At 27.8% G+C, this 16,676-nt stretch overlaps 1 non-coding gene across 1 annotated transcript; it reads left to right on the top strand.

Moving 5' to 3' along the window:
• Nucleotides 1-32: 32 nt before the first annotated feature.
• TRNAP-UGG (transfer RNA proline (anticodon UGG)) lies at nt 33-104 on the top strand. Its single transcript has one exon. It is a non-coding gene; the product is annotated as a tRNA-Pro (tRNA).
• The last annotated feature ends 16,572 nt before the right edge of the window (nt 105-16,676 follow it).

The following is a 16,676-nucleotide window of genomic DNA, read 5'->3' as shown; positions in this document are numbered from 1 at the left end:
TAGCACTTTGCCTGCCGAAACAAGACTGAGGAGGCTCAGTGGTCTAGGGGTATGATTCTCGCTTTGGGTGCGAGAGGTCCCGGGTTCAAATCCCGGCTGAGCCCAATTTTTTTTTTCGCAAATTTCACAAAAATTGAAATTTTTGAATTCAATAATATCAGTTAATAGATGGTAAGATTGCTTAGAAACTTATTTTACAAGCTGAACATTCAATTTATTCAAGTATTTTCCACTCATATCATGGTAACAAACATTGTCATAAATTCTCGCAAGATTTTTTGCATTAATAAAACTCAATTAAGAACGAATTATTGTCAACCTGGTTGCACACATATTTAACAGTATACTTAATTTATTTAAATTTATGCAAGTAAACCTCCGACGTAGGTTGGTGTCTATAGGGAGCGTATAATTTTCGTCCAGTATTTGCTGACCTGGTTAACATACACCAAACACAAGCTGTGGAACGCTTTCTCGCCTGTACACTCTAACGAAGTAGATGTGACGTTTAACGTGGCATGTTAAAACGATTGCGTGACAGTAAGTATTATCCTAGGTCAATATTGTAACTTTAATGGTAAAAACAACTAAACCCAAAAATAAGGATTATTTATAAATTTCATAGTTCCATAGGTGGTTATAAACATGTATACTGTAAAATAATTGTATACAATACTAGCAGATTCCCGTGACTTCGTTCGCGTAATGTGCATGATTACGTTACAAAATAATAGATTAATGAAAAAACGTTTTAAATATGAATTTTGTAGCATAAATGAACTAATTCTGAATATGTATACTTTGCGATGGTGATAAAAGAAATTTAAAAACGAAATTGTGTTTAATATGTTAAAAATTTAATTAATAAAACAAACGAAAAAAGAATAAGAGAAATTTTGATTAAAATCAATTAAAATTATTTATTATAAAATTGAATTGGACGTTAATAATTAGAATTAAAATAGTTGATCTAAAATAAAGTGAGATGTAGAGAGCTATTTTCACGTCGGGGTGATCGTAGACCAGTGTCGAATGAAAATTAAGAGGCTGAAGCTGTTGAATCCTGAAAGGAGATATGAATTGGTATTTTTTCTTAGAGAGTGAAATGTATGCCCAAAATTAGACACAGCATTGAATCAACATTTTTAATCGAACTTTATTAGAATTGAATCAAGTGGTTCTGTCAGCAGAAGTGTAAAATAAACTTCGTGAAGATTCATGCTGAATCTTCCAATAGACATGTGATCAGAGACTCACTTGATTGCCAATTGAAGATCAATAACAAAACTTGATCTTCTAAAATGTTTGATATCAACCAGTTTAGCCAGCAGATGTTCCTAGCTGGGAATCATTGAGATTTGAGAAAATCTCATCACTTTAGAACGTGGCCATTTACGTGGTTGATATGTCTCATCTTTTAATCAATTGTGGACATAGATCAAGGTATAAGTCAGCAGAAATTGTGTATAATTTCGTGGAAGACCATCTTAACTTCCTCAAGAATGTGACTTATACGCAGTTGATCTAGTAACATAAGAAGAATCAAGGCTCGGCTTGATTCAAACAATAAAAAACTTAACTCACAACTTAGTTGAAGATTGAATCCAGCAATGAGATTTATTGCAACTAGCCAAATAACAATGAAAAAGAAAATCAGCGGCTTAATTCGAACTTGGATTTACCACACCACAAATTTGTTTAATTACAACGACACAGTGTACTCGTTGGAACTTTTTGAAAGACTGACTCATATTTTCTTTAAGATATCTTTGATGGAGAATCAAACGTCTTTTTCTTTGTCCTGATTATGCGTCGATCATAAACTCATGTGCTGGTACAATCATCAGGAAAGTAATAAAAATATCAACAGATGAATGTAAACTGATACTTAAGTATACATGAAAGTACTTGAAAAAGACTCTCAACGAAAACCTTATACTAAATATATTGGTTAAAAATTTTAGTTTTAGCTTAATAATTTTATTCAAAATAAGAGAATGGTTTTAATGTAACAATACAAAATCATTATTTTAAACAAATTGAAAAATAGAAATAAAAGGTCCCGTTGGAAGAACTTGAAAATATTGTATTGTTCTAGTTTAAAAGTGTTCTTCTTCTTAGTATTCGTATTTCTAAGTCGCACTATATTCAAACCGCATGTAAAAGCTATACGCACTCATTGTTTTATTTTATTTCTTGACGTTTAAACGGAACAAAACGAAAATTACAGCAAGTATATACAATTCAGTAAATAATTAGAAATAAACACTTACTTTCTCACGCATCCTCTCATAAATTTGATTAATGATGTCGTGCTTCTATCTAACAAATTATGGGTATGAACTTCAGCCGAGTACTACAAAACTAATACTCCTTTTCTTATTTTCACATCCAATTTCATTTCAATTCATAATCACCAATTTCAAGATAAATGACACACTACTCCACTGTTTAAAACTTACGTGTTCAAAGATTATGTACACGGGCTGAAGACTACACTGAGAAAAAAATTTCGTTAAATGAAAGAATTTTTTATCCAATCAATAAAAGAAACTTGGAATATTCTCAAGATAATATTTTATTCAGACTAATAGTAGTGTTATCAAAAACACATTTCGTCTTTTGTTTCATATTGCGACAAGTTTGAAAACAAATTTTTAAGGTTACGACAAGAATGAAAACAAATGACATTTTATTCATTCGAGTAAGTGAAATGATATCAACGAAATATTCATAATTTCGAAGAAATATTTTATTGCGACTATTTGAAATTTCGATGTTAATGATCGAATGAAATATTTTTTGTATGAAGTAAATTTTTTTCTCAGTGTATACACAGAAACGATTTATAAAACTGCGCAAACTATACCAATTATGCATTTGATATGTTTAAAATAATACTTTATTGTGCATTAAAGTAAAACATGTTAATGAATTATTCAAATGAAATAATGCACATAAAGCATAAAATTGTTACACTATACACATCCGTGCATTTAAATTAAACACAGCAATTTGAAGTGTGCTCAGTTTGAGATGAGATGCTAAGAAGCATGATTCTCCACAGTTCACGCATTTGAATTCTCCTTTGTTGAGTGACGAACCAAGATTGCACCTGTCAGGCTTGTGCAATTAAGTGTGTTTGACGCTTCTGAACTCTTGGTTCATGCTAATGTGGCCAATGTTCTAGGATTTATTGCATTAGTTATTGTCGCATTTAATTTATACGATGAAGTGATACATAAATAAGTAAATAAAACATTTTCTACAATACAAGGATTCTTAGTTATTTATTTCAATTTCCCGTATAATTCAATTAAACCAAATCGACTGTCTCTTACTAGAGTAATACACTAACGAAGTGTTAATATTTAACATTAATTTGAAAAGTTTGAAGCTGTTTGAAGTTCATTAAAATTAATCCTAAGTTATTTATATTTTTAGTCATGCATAAACTAAATCAAGTACGTGTAATTAGTTCATCATATTTGTTTTTAATTTGACAACATTATTTACTAAAAAAATCAGTCGGCATGACAGTGAAAGTGTATAATTACCAATGAGTCAATCCATGCACAGAGTGATTCGATAATGAGCTCTCCAACATTAAACTTGTCTGAAACTATGCTCCATTATAATTGAATCATTAATATTAAAGTTTGAAAAGTCGTTATAATACACATCTAAAAGAAAAAACTAGTAAAATAGGCATAAAAATTAAAAATTTAAGTACCGAAAAAGTTAAAAGTAAAACGGCTTAATTCAAGCATTACATACACTAAATTTTAATGTTTTATTTTAAAACATTAAAAGTGTTTTAAAATCGAGACAATTTTAATCAAATGGCTGACGTCATATTAAAACACTTATAATGTTTTAAAATAAAACACTACAATTTACAGTGATAAAAAATCAAAAAGTAAATTGTTTTAAAACATTCAAAGTCCAATGTAAACTTTACACATTCATAAATTAAAAAAAAATGTTAAAAAAGGTCATTTTGTTTTAATTTCTTCGAATTATTGTATATTATTTCATAGAAATTAACGTTTATATAATGTTACTTTTAAAGTTTAGTAATTATTCGGAAGTGGGGTCCATCCTATTTTTGGCTATAACAAATCGAAAAATTATGATGTAGGAATTTTTTTTTTATTTTCTTCATTTTTACGGCGCTTTTGTAATAAAAAATAGAGCTAGTTTGAAAAAACAAATTTTAAATCAGGCTTTGGTTCTCAAAAGTTGAAAAAATGACAAACTTTTATGTTTTTAGATAAAATTTCTATTATATTATTTTTTAAAATTATCGAGTTATTTTTTTCAAAAAGTGCACTAAAAAACGAATAATTTAAAAAAAAAAAAAAAAAATTGAATATGATTTCTAAAGTTCTACAGTCATCGACACTTTTGCAAAGAATTGTGTTGACTGTAATACTTTTTACATGAATGTATATGAATATCATTAGAATAAATGAATTCACATCAAATAAGCATGTTAATAATGTTGCAAGCTACAATTAATTTAATGGTGTTAGAAAACGGAAATTTAATAAAAAATTTATTTAAGTCCATTGACTTTTTTGCATAATAATATCGTATACACTATTGCATGTTGAAATGGTGCATTCCCTTTATATTAGTGGCGTGCAAGTCAAATTTATCAGATCAATCAACGAATAAAAATAAAATTTTATGACTGTTCGTTTTTATACACTAGCCTTATTTTTTTCATTTACATTAGGACGTCAAGACTATTCAATTCTTTGCATGGAGAAAAATTAGGTGAATTTAGAGCTTTAAAATCTAAGGCATATAGTTATGATAATTTTTTATGTTTATTGATTATGTACAGTAAAAATAAATAAATAATTTCAATCAGATTTGAGATCTGATATCAGCAAAAAAAAGAAATATGGCAATTGAGAAACTTTTATTACTTTTTTACCTCTGTTGTAAAATGAAGTGATTTAAGTACTAGCTATTTTGGAGTCAATAAAGTAGGTAAAAAATGATTTAATAAAAAAGCATGTCGTTTGAGCATTAAGGATCATTTTACTACATCTATTATTCGATAAAAATTATCTAATATATCAGTTAGATAAATGTAATGAATAATTATTATAATTTAATCATTTACGTGTTCAATCTTAATTCTATAAAATAAAATATTTTTATATAAAATATATTTTATATTCAATTTAAAACAATTCTGATCGTCATACAAGATTAAAAATAAATAAATATAAATCTTCAAATCGTTTATTATTACATTAGTATCGAGTTATTCAATTTATAAGGTAATGTCAATTTGATGCAATTAAATAAAAATGGGAAAATATTTATTTCGATGGATATGAAACTAAAGTTTTTGAATATTTAGTACACGGAAAAAATTTTCTAGGAATTTATTACTAGTTACTTTAGAGTAAATTCTACTAGCCGAAAAAATTAAAAATTGCGATTTTTTTTAGTAAAAATAGCTAAAAAAACTTAGGAAAAAATACTAGTTCGGCTGATAAAAATTACCAAAAAAGTAGTAAGTCCTATGCAGGCTGGTAAAAATTTTAGAAAAAAATTTATAACAGTCAACAAATAATATTTAATGTAGGACTCCGTAGTGCAATAAACAAAGTATTGTACTCATTTTCCAATAATCGCGATTAACCATCATATAACTGAAGTAGACCGATCTTCGGATAAAAACATGGTCAAGGAAAATGAAAAAATATTAAGTTATAAAATTAGGCAAACAGACGTGTTCCAGCGTAGTAAAGTAAAAACATCTGAAAGTATAAAATAATCCTTTGATGTAGGCATAATTATATTTAATCAATATATTCAATAGAAAGGAAATTTCTGAATTTATAAATTTTTTTCATTTTATTAATTTCTGAAGTTATTATTTAGTTATATTTTATAATATTTATGCTCTTTTTAGACCCCCGCCCTCCGCCTGACCATCTATCCTCCTCTGAAAAGTGTCTTCCTAACCTTTACATATGTAATTTTACCTGACAAAATAATTTCCAGGTGGTGAATTTTTTGGAACAGTTTTTGTCTGGAGTCCTAATTCGAAATAATTACCAATATCAATATGAAGTATTTTTATTTAAACATAAAATTACAATGATCATAATATCGTAAGATTGTTTTATAATTGAATCTTGGAGTATTAACTTAAACTTTATAAAAAAAAGATTAATGTATTGAGGATATTATTTATGACTGAAAGCAGCTTTTTTTAGTATTAAAATGTTATAACCTGTTGAATAATAACTAAAGATAAAAAATGTATGATTAAAAAAGAATACTCCAGGAATTAACAAAAGCTAAGTGGACAACAAATTAACTACTATTTAAAAATATAAAACTAGGTACGAACTTTTTTTTTCTTTAATAAATTCATTAATACAGATGTTTGCCAAACTGTAATGAACATCCGAAGATGAACAAATAATTATAGATTATGAAACTAATGAAAGATAATGGTAATATGGACCAACAGAATTAACACTCTAATACTTTAAATATTATGATAACAATCAAACACAAGTGAAAATATTTACTAAAAAGTATAATTCTTAATCTGCTAATAATCTCTTTTCTTTCATAATGTTGGTCCTAAGAGGATCAGCGTGTGACGTCACGTGCAGATGGCAAAATGTTTTAAAACTTTGCGATTCATTTCCTGACTAATTTTCTACTAATTCACTTTGTTTACCTCAATTTATATCATACTCACCGACTAATGTTTTTTGTTTATTTATAGAATTGTGAAAAATTTACACATAAAATTGAAATAATAAAAACAATATATCATACTATAAAAACTACCCTTATTGTAAAGTGTTTTCTTTTGAAGATTGGTGTTGATATGTATAATAACAAAATAAATAAAATTTTCCTAACTATGTTTTAATCTACTTAATTAAATTTATTTAAATCAAGCTTATTGTTAACAGCATTTTAGTGGCAGTTACCACTGTTTTAAAGTTAACTACGAATAATTTCAACAGTCCTTCTTTTCGGTGTCGTGCCGAGGCTCGAATCACACAGTACTCCATCTGCGCCCACTGCAGATTTTACTCGCAGTGGGCGGCTCTCATACAAGATCCCCCAAAATAAGAAGTAGGCTGAATGAACTGTTCATATTTGAATTACAGGTCAAGCCAATTTTCTGTTTCAAAACGAAATAAGAAAAAAATTCTCCATAGGTATTAATTAGTCCAGTTAATGGAAAGTTGAAATCACTATTTTGGGCGGGGAGAATGAAACCATGCTAATTTCTAAGCTAATTAATTTTTAAAAAATATAATCTGGACATTTTGATCGTGTTCTGTTTATGTACCGTAATACTCAATCTCTCTTTGCGCTTAAACTGTAAATATAATCATTGTGTCAAGTAGAGCTATATGTCTTTAAAAAACCCCATGATAGTTTAATAATAATAAAAAACATATTATTACAAATTTGATATTAAAAATTCTTAAAATTTTATAGTGTTCTGGTAATCAAGAATATTTTTATTTACATAAACGTTTGATAGAATTTAATTTAACTAAACTTTAGAATATTAACTGAAGATTAAAAAAATTTCAATCACCTTACCTTTCTAGTCATCTTAACAGCTAGAATAGCACATTTTCTTTTTTTTTTGTTTATTTTTTATTTCATTCATCTGTTTATATAAGGCTATTTATTGACCTATTTTTGTTTTCTTGCTCTTTCTTTTCTTCATTCCCATTTTGATTTTATAAAAAAAATAAAAAGAGATTCTATGGAGAAGTTCCTATTGAAAAAATTGAAAAAATTTACTTATTATTAGTAGTTTGTTATTATTATAAATACAAACAGATTGTAATTAACACTATTTGAAAAAGAACTGAATTTCATGACTAATTGGAATTTTACTAGAAAAATTTTATTTATGTTATGGTTATAATCATAATTAAAAATTATGAAAATTACACTGCATAGCTCATTCAATATTACTCAATATAATTTAAATATTTCAAAATCAATTAGAGATCCATATTTATTATAAAATTAATTATTCCCCTTCCTCTATAACTAAATTTAAATTAACACATACTTCAACAAATTGGCTTTAAATCACACGATAGAAAAAAAAAAATAAATGACTCCATGAATAATTGAAAGACTTCAGCATTCCTCTAAAATCAATTTAGTCTGGTTTTTCAAGACACAATACTCTTCTAAAGAAACCTTTTAATTTATTAACTACTGTGAACATCTTGACCACACGACTCAAAGGTATCGAAAGAATAGATGCAATTGTCTCCATGAGTATCTTCAGTATTGCACCGAGAAGAATTGCAGTGAAAAGACTCAACAACTCAAGACTGTTGTGTAAGCATTTGCTGAATACTAACGGACTTCAAAGTCGAGACCTTGACATTGTTGGTGGGTCTATATTACGTACAAAAGTAAAAACTGCCGACCAAAGGGATACAAACAGTGGTCCAACCCATCAGCAGTATCTTGCAAGGAGCTAAAAGACAGATGAAAGCGTAAAATAAGGAGATGACGCCCTAGTATAAATTGTATACAATATTCAAAGGACATTCTAGAGTACATTGCAACGACGAGTTTCATGGGTATTTGTAGAAAATAACCCAAGAGTCGTGAAACGATCTGTAATGGCTGATGTTTGCACCATTGTCATTCGTGTCACACACAGCAAGAAAGCGATTTCAAGATCTCAAGTACCCGCACGTATACTCTAAAACTAGACGATGACGACAAATGTAAAAGAATACGAGAGTATCCGCCTCTTGAGTTGCAGTTTTGTTGAAGCTCTCATCGTTCCTTTGCTGTCGCAGCTTTTTTCTAAATTTGATCGAGCGCCTCTTCAAAGTGCATAAAATAAAATGAATTAACACGCCGGCCGGTTTACCGTCTTGCTCTCCTTTTTTTTGTTCATTTCCATCATCACCCTCTATTATGACCCCTTGTGTATTATAACTTACAAGTCTTTTCAACTATTCGGCGGTTGAACGGATATTTTTGCCGGGATCCAATGACGAATCACTTTTACCCGCTCTGATACACATACTTGCTGACATATGAAAAAGTTTATTTCAAATCCAATTCTTCCCCTATTCTTCATCAGAAGCTACTATAAATATTTTTCAATGTGATTTGGTTAATGTTTGTATTGATTATTTAGTGTTTGGATAGATGTGAATGCTTGATGATGTTGGAGAATGAACTTGATCAATGTGGTAAAATAGTTAAAGTTTTTCTTTGACTGATAAGAGTAATAACAACAATTGTGCATTAGCAATTTATAATAATTAATTGGAATTAGAAATTGTAAACTTAGCTTCTTAACTTATGAATGTTTTCGACAAAACTATTATTAAATATTATCAAACATTGTATTTCTAAATACACTTATAATTAGATTTAGAGTGAACATAAAATATAGAGTTATAATAACGTCATATTCAACACCATTTATTTTAAAATGTTTTAATAATTACTTTCCATTCTTGAGGGTGAAGAATTGATACATCATTTTTTTAAATAACCCAGTGATAAAACTAAGAACGATTTTTTTCAACTCCTTGAAGTTTAATGAATTTGTATGAAGACATTGTCATTCATTAATCACATTTATCATGATAAATAATAATATAATATATGATACATCATGTAGCATATCATAAAGGGTAAGTCTAGAGGTAGTTAAAAATGAATAGATGATCTAATGATTATAAAACAACCTTGTTTCACAGGATGAAATAAAAAATGATTCTTAAAATTTTAGGCTAGGTAAAAAAACTTATTTTAAATTCAAAAACAACTAGAAATAGGATTCATGAATTATTTTTAAGTCTTTAACATTTCAAAATAACTATACACTGAAATTCAAAAAAAAATAGAATGCATTGGGTGGAAAATTATTCAAATTAATGTATTGGATTTTGCATTAAATAAATATATTGAACAGACCAGGAATTCAATAAAGCAGAAATTAATAGATATTTAATTAACAAAGGTTAATTTATCCATCAAATGAAATAGAGAAAAATTTTGAAAACTCTACTTTAAAAGCAGGAGTTAATATCATTCTAAAATAAATTACTCCGAAAATGTACATCAATCTCTACGTACCCATAATTCTGCTCTTTTTTCTTCCATCAAAACTTCAATAAACATCTGTTGGATAAAAAAAATATCAATGATATATATTTTAGCTCTTGATAGAATAATCTTGCTTTGATGATCATCTTACTCCAATCGATCTGAAAGCTAAAATTTATTCTGAGTATTAAAATCACGAATGTCCAAAACTAGGCTAAACCATGAATTACTAAAACTCCATTCTAAATACCCTCAATCAGTTTGGCTTTTAGGCTCTCTATAATTCATAGAACCTATGAAACGTTACCCTTAGATAGAAGCATTTGTCTCTACTCACAGTGCTTACCTTCTTGAATATAAAATATCAATCCAATGTTCTAATCTTCGTAAAATAAAATACATGACTACGAAATTCAGTTTTATGATTATTTCAATTACACTGGAGAATAGTTTATAAGTTAAATGAGTCTTCTAATACTGGATCAGTGTCTAATTAGACAAATCAACCTGCCAGATGTAAACTTAGACGTGACATTAAGCAAAACTAATTGGTAGATAGATCCATCCTCAAAGTTCTGCTTTCCATAGCTCTATAACATATAACGCTAACTGTCTGAATTGTTTCAAACTCTATGTTGTAACTTGATAAATCTGCAGAACTGAAGAAGTTGGTGAAGTTAATTCACAAAATGTCATGTAGATACCACTGATGTACGCATATAAATTATTTTACGAGGATTACGTGTCGAGATATTTAATTCATTTAAATATACACTCAATTTCAGACCTCTTTTAATGTGATTCACAAACTGCAGTTTTATATCATTTTTAATCCTCTATCTCATTTATTCTCTGGAAAATTAAGGGTGATTTAGGATTATTTGTTATCTATTGTAATGTGATATCTTCAAAATGCATTTTACTTTCAGTAAATAATCTCTTTAACTGTTTTGTAATGATAAATAGATTAATAAGTGAGTTGACTTTATGAAGTAACACAAATTTTATACTTGAGATAACTTTCCTGACACCAATTAAATGGAACACTAGACAAAGAAGCTTCGACAATATTGCAGTGAATAAGCGACCAATCGAAACAAATATTGAAGATGCTGTAAAGTCCAGACAGTAAATAATGGATAATAGTAGAAATAGTATTTCCATAGTAGGTAAGAGGTGGGATTATGGATAAGTTACTCCAATATCAGTTTTTTAAAATGATTTCTTAAACTATAGGAGATATAAAAAAAAAGTTCTAGATAAAAATTGAAGGTTTTTTAATTTTGTATTAAAAATATTTTTAGATATTATTATAAATTTCTCATAGTTTAGCTTCAAAATAGCTATGAAAATGAGAATGGGATTTTTAACATTGTTTCAACTTCATGATCGTTTTGTAGTTAAACTATGAAAAATTTATGGCCATTTCTAAGAATATTTTTTATGTAAAATTAAAAAACCTTTTATTTTATCTAAAACTTTTGTTCATTTCTTCTATATTTTAAGAAATAATTACAAAAAACTGCTATCGGAGTAATTTATCAATAATCCCACCTCTTACCGAAAGTGGAAACATCGTTTTTACTATCACCAATGATTTTCAATAACCCTGAAAATATTACCTAAAATTTTCAGCCATGCTGAAAAATCCTGATTCCACAACTTGTCTACTTCAACTCTATTTGCAAAAATTATTTTCACATTCGTATAAAAATTATGTTAATTTTTATCAACATTACTACCGAAATCCATACCAAATGCTGATTAAATATGCACACTATTTTATTTTTTCTGTTAATCATTTAATTCAAGAAATAAAATTAAAATTGATTGATAATTGGAAAATAATTAATTAATTATTTTTCATTCATTGATAATTATACTATTCAATGATGACTCTATTCCAGATGTTACATTCCCTTATCACAAACATTTCATAAAGATTTTTACTTTTATACTCAAGGATTATTAACTTTCCAGTGGGAAGTTATTTTGAGATTAAAATTATCAGCTTATAATTGATTGAAAAAAGATTAGCTTTAATATCACAATTCTAAATGAAATCAGTGACCATATTTTCCATTTCATACCAATGATAATGGAGAAGGAAATATTTTATGAAAATTTATTACGTCAAACGCAGGAATAATATACTATATAATATCAAGGGGAGAGTTGGATGAATTCTAACATAGGGTGTTCAAGAATATGACACTTTTTATGAGCAAAGAACGGTTATCAAATTTCAACAAAAGCAATTATTCAATGAGGTATTAAAAATATACGATTTACTTAACGATTGCTTGTAAAATTAAGTGTTTTGTCAACTAAATTGATCAATATTATTAAATTAGGTGTTGAAAAGGATGTTAACTAAACCAGAAAACCAGCCGGGTGAATAAACTCATTGATGCTCCATCATCTATAGGAGATAAATAAATTTCTAAAATTACACAAAATAAAATACATTAAAATATTTATTGCATATTAAATTTATTTTAATTAATTGTTTCAATTAATAAACAAAATTCTTTGAATAGAAATTAATTTTCTGTGTGTTGTAGTTTCTTATTATTAGTACGTCTCTTGAAGTGTTTATCTTATTTAGTATGAATAAATATTTACTTTGAATTGAAGTGAATATTTGTCTCCATGATAGTTTTAAAGTAAACTTTTTTATTAATAAAATATTTTATTCAATAAATTTCCTTTACAATAAGTATTATTCTTATTTCTGCACGATTTTAAAAAAGTCACTCGAATGTCTCCAATTATAATTGGAGTAACTCTCTAAAAGAATTCATCATTTTTCTAATTTAAATCTCGTGAGAAATTTCTCTTTATTTATAATTTCCAATGATTTTTAGTATTTAAATGATATTTTTTTATAAAAATATTATTTAAATCCATTAAATAATTGTATATTAAGTTCCCAACCCACTAAATTTTATGATAATAAACATCAACAACCAAATTCATCTATCACTATAATGAATCACTTAATTGAAGTTAATTCCAAAATGTTTGTAATCATAGTTCTTTCTTCTCATTTTCTTTTATTATGACGTGAGAACCACTTTAGTCCTGCTCTCCAGTTGTCCTAGTTTGATTAATTTGATTTAGGTGCGATTCTAACTTTTTGGTAAACAAAATAAATCACAAGACAGGTATCTGTCAAGATTTTGAGAATGTCATAGGTCTCATGGGTGTAGTTACTTTCTCGAATGGTTACTAATGTCATTTAAACATCGATCGTCGGACGAATGATTGAAAAGACGAAGCGAATCAAACGAACCGACCGCAACAATCATTGGTGAATAGGTTGAACATAGCTCTTTTCGTGCAAACGACTTTTCTAAAGGTGAAAATATATATCTACACCATTTACTTGGATCGCATTTCCCCGAAGCCACCGAGGTCTTCAGTACCATTCATAGTCAAGTTTTTCATGAATGGACGTTGGAATGACCGAGGCTCAGTGATAGTCTAGCTTGAATGGCCATGAAGAGTCAAATAGGCACAAGTTACAAATGTCTATGGAGTATTGGTGAACATTTGTACAGCTAAGTAGAAGAATGAATAAGAAAGAGAGAAGAAATATACCGCCTGCTGAGTCTTTTGCGATACAAGTGTGTGGCATTGTGGCAATGTCGAGAGTCTCGCGCCATTGTCATCGCTCTTCTTTAACGCCATTAACTACGTTTTACCTTAAATTTGGCCCAAAGTGAGGGCCCTCTTGACAAATTTACGAAATCTACAGCTTTCCAAATGGTTTAACAAACATAATACGTAAATTTCTCACCCATGGAACACACGATACTGCTTTTATACCAACCAACTTTCCTACCACCACTTTCAGAAGCTTCTTGGCTTGAGAGTGGGATAAAACACCTCTGAATGAATGTGGTGGATATGACATTCAACTTTTTTCAGTTTCAATTCCACGAAAAAGAAAACATTTCTTTAAATACATCCAACACAGAAGCCAGGTCACATACCGTGTGAATCGAAAACAATATTATTTTCCTCTCACTTTTCCTAGCACTGGTGAATAAAAAAACGTTTTTTAAAAGGAAAATAAATTATCAACCGAAAAAATCACTTCATTCAGAACTTTGGAGAAAAGGATAATAAAAAAAAGTCTTGGTTTGTCAATGGCAATATTCACAGTTATGTGGATGATTGTATTTATATGGTGGATGAAAAAAAAAGGAATTTATTTCAAATAAATGAAGCAGAAATATATTGGGAAAAGAGGAAGTCCTAAAAAAGTCTATTTCTGTTGAAAAGTCTTTAATAAATTTCAAATTTGAGGAAGTGATTCTTCTTTTAAAGTAATACATTTCCCATGCACATAAAATTATGTATCAATAGAGTTGGAGGAAACATCAACTGCTAGAGCTATGCAAATTTGGTGTTTATTAGTCAGATTTGATGGCTCAGGTCTGAATTGGTATCATGTAAATTGCCAATTGTCATGCCAATTAATTTGAAACAGTTGCATTTTTACCATTTGGTGGGAAAATTATTTTTGACTCAATAATTGGTAATTGAAATGAAAAAGAGTCATATCATCAAGTCGCTTATAAACACAATCAAAAAGATTAGATTGAAATAAATAAAAGCTGCTAACTGGTAGAAAGATGTTACTTAAATATTAAAAATGTTTTATAAAAATATTTAACAGATTATTATTTTTATAATTTAATATTAAAACCCATAAAAAGAAGCTTGATCAATGGAGTACAATTGTATATTGATGATGAGATCTGACCTGATTAATCAATGTCATGATTTGATTCATCACATTTCACTGTGAAATGCACTGAAATAATTGAAGCATCACAATGTCAATGCAAGATTTTTTTTTATTTAAAAAAAAAATTCAGTTATATAGAAAAAGAATTTAAATTGAAAAATAATACAGAAGTATCAACAAAGGCACAGATACATTTGAACCCTAATAAATAACACTATACACGAGCCAAGATAATTTATTCTCTTTTCATTCAGATATTTTTTTCCAAAGATTTCCATAAACCTCATTGGAAAGTTGGAATAGTATTTTTTCATTTAAAATACACGTGCTGTTGGTTGAATACAATCTAATATGACTGCTCTGAGGTGAAGTCAACTGCACGTAGCATGATGTTGACAGTTTTTAATTATAATTTATATTATTGAAAATATTCAGATGGTTGAATTCAGTTACTTGCTCGATATATTAAACTTTCCTCTAGTTTAAATTAATGACTATTGTTTAGAACACATAAATGTTCATTATATCGTAATCTCAATAATGAATCTTGGTAAGTGTATTAGAGTTTGAAATTGAAGAATCACTTGGTTTGGTCCTTTTTAATTTATTATGAAGTAATGTGGGTTGATGAAAACTTTTATATCAGTTTTAAAAGTAGAAAACAAAATCTTTCGATACTATTTAAAAAACTTTAAGATTTTAAAATAACTCATTTTGATGAGCTTAGAGGTAAGAATTTTGAAATAATTTTATTTTAATCTTTTAATTGAAGCACCATTTTTGCTCTGCTGATGATTTGGCTTAAATTTTACTATAATCTTAAAGAAGCTTATAGTCTATTGCCTAATGCAACGTGAAGAACAGATTTGGGAAAGTCTTTTAGAAGAAAGCAATTTAGTTACAAGAGAATGCATAATTTTGAGTTGATTTCAACTAACTAAAATCTAAATTTATCTGTTCAAGAATAAAACATCAACAAAAATAAGAATTTAAAATAAATATGAATTTCAAGACTGGTATTTCCTATTTCTATTCTATTAGTATTTATCATCAGTAATTTTAGAAAGAAGATAAAACCTTTGAGAGTGTAGAGATAAAGTATGGCATGTGTCGTGATATGTGCTGCAGGGTTGAGCTCTCTTTTAAGACCAATTACTCTTGATTTTTCATCAAATAATCTGATCTTTATATTTCAAAACATCGGATTTTTTTACAAGCTAACAAATGTTATTTGAAAAAATATACTTCGTGTTCCATTGAAGAGAAGCAATATTTGTATTTTATTGGAAAAAATACTCAATACTTCTGTTTGAATATTTTTTCAAGTACAAATCCTCTAAAAATGATTCTAACCAAGTACTATACCAATGTACACATCTGCTAGTTCTTGTTTTACGATCCAAACGAAAGGTTTATTTTCAAGTTTATCGTGCACTGTTACCTATGGAAGAAGCACTTTCAAACCCAAATAAAATTTTTGTATACATTTATAAAATGCTCAATAAATTTTGAAGGATCATACCAATAATATCTTATTCATCTACCACTTTAATAGCACTATGCAACAACAATAATTCAACGAGAAAAAAGGAAATTTAAAATAGAAATAAATTTTGAAGAGAAAAGGTCGAGTGAATATTTATAAACTAAATAAAAAGAATCATTTTTTAAGTAAAAATCTTATTTATTTTTGTATTATTTACTGTTTACTAATATGCAATATTTTTTGATAAACTTATTCTTAAATATACAATTTAATTCATGTATTAAAAATATACAAAATTTACAAAATTGCTTTTCACTGAAT

The sequence above is a fragment of the Chelonus insularis genome, unplaced genomic scaffold (genome assembly GCF_013357705.1).
Source record: "Chelonus insularis isolate UGA/USDA-ARS -01 unplaced genomic scaffold, ASM1335770v1 contig_814_pilon, whole genome shotgun sequence".
NCBI classification, from domain to species: Eukaryota; Metazoa; Arthropoda; class Insecta; order Hymenoptera; family Braconidae; genus Chelonus; species Chelonus insularis.
This window is presented reverse-complemented; position numbering and strand designations above follow the sequence as displayed.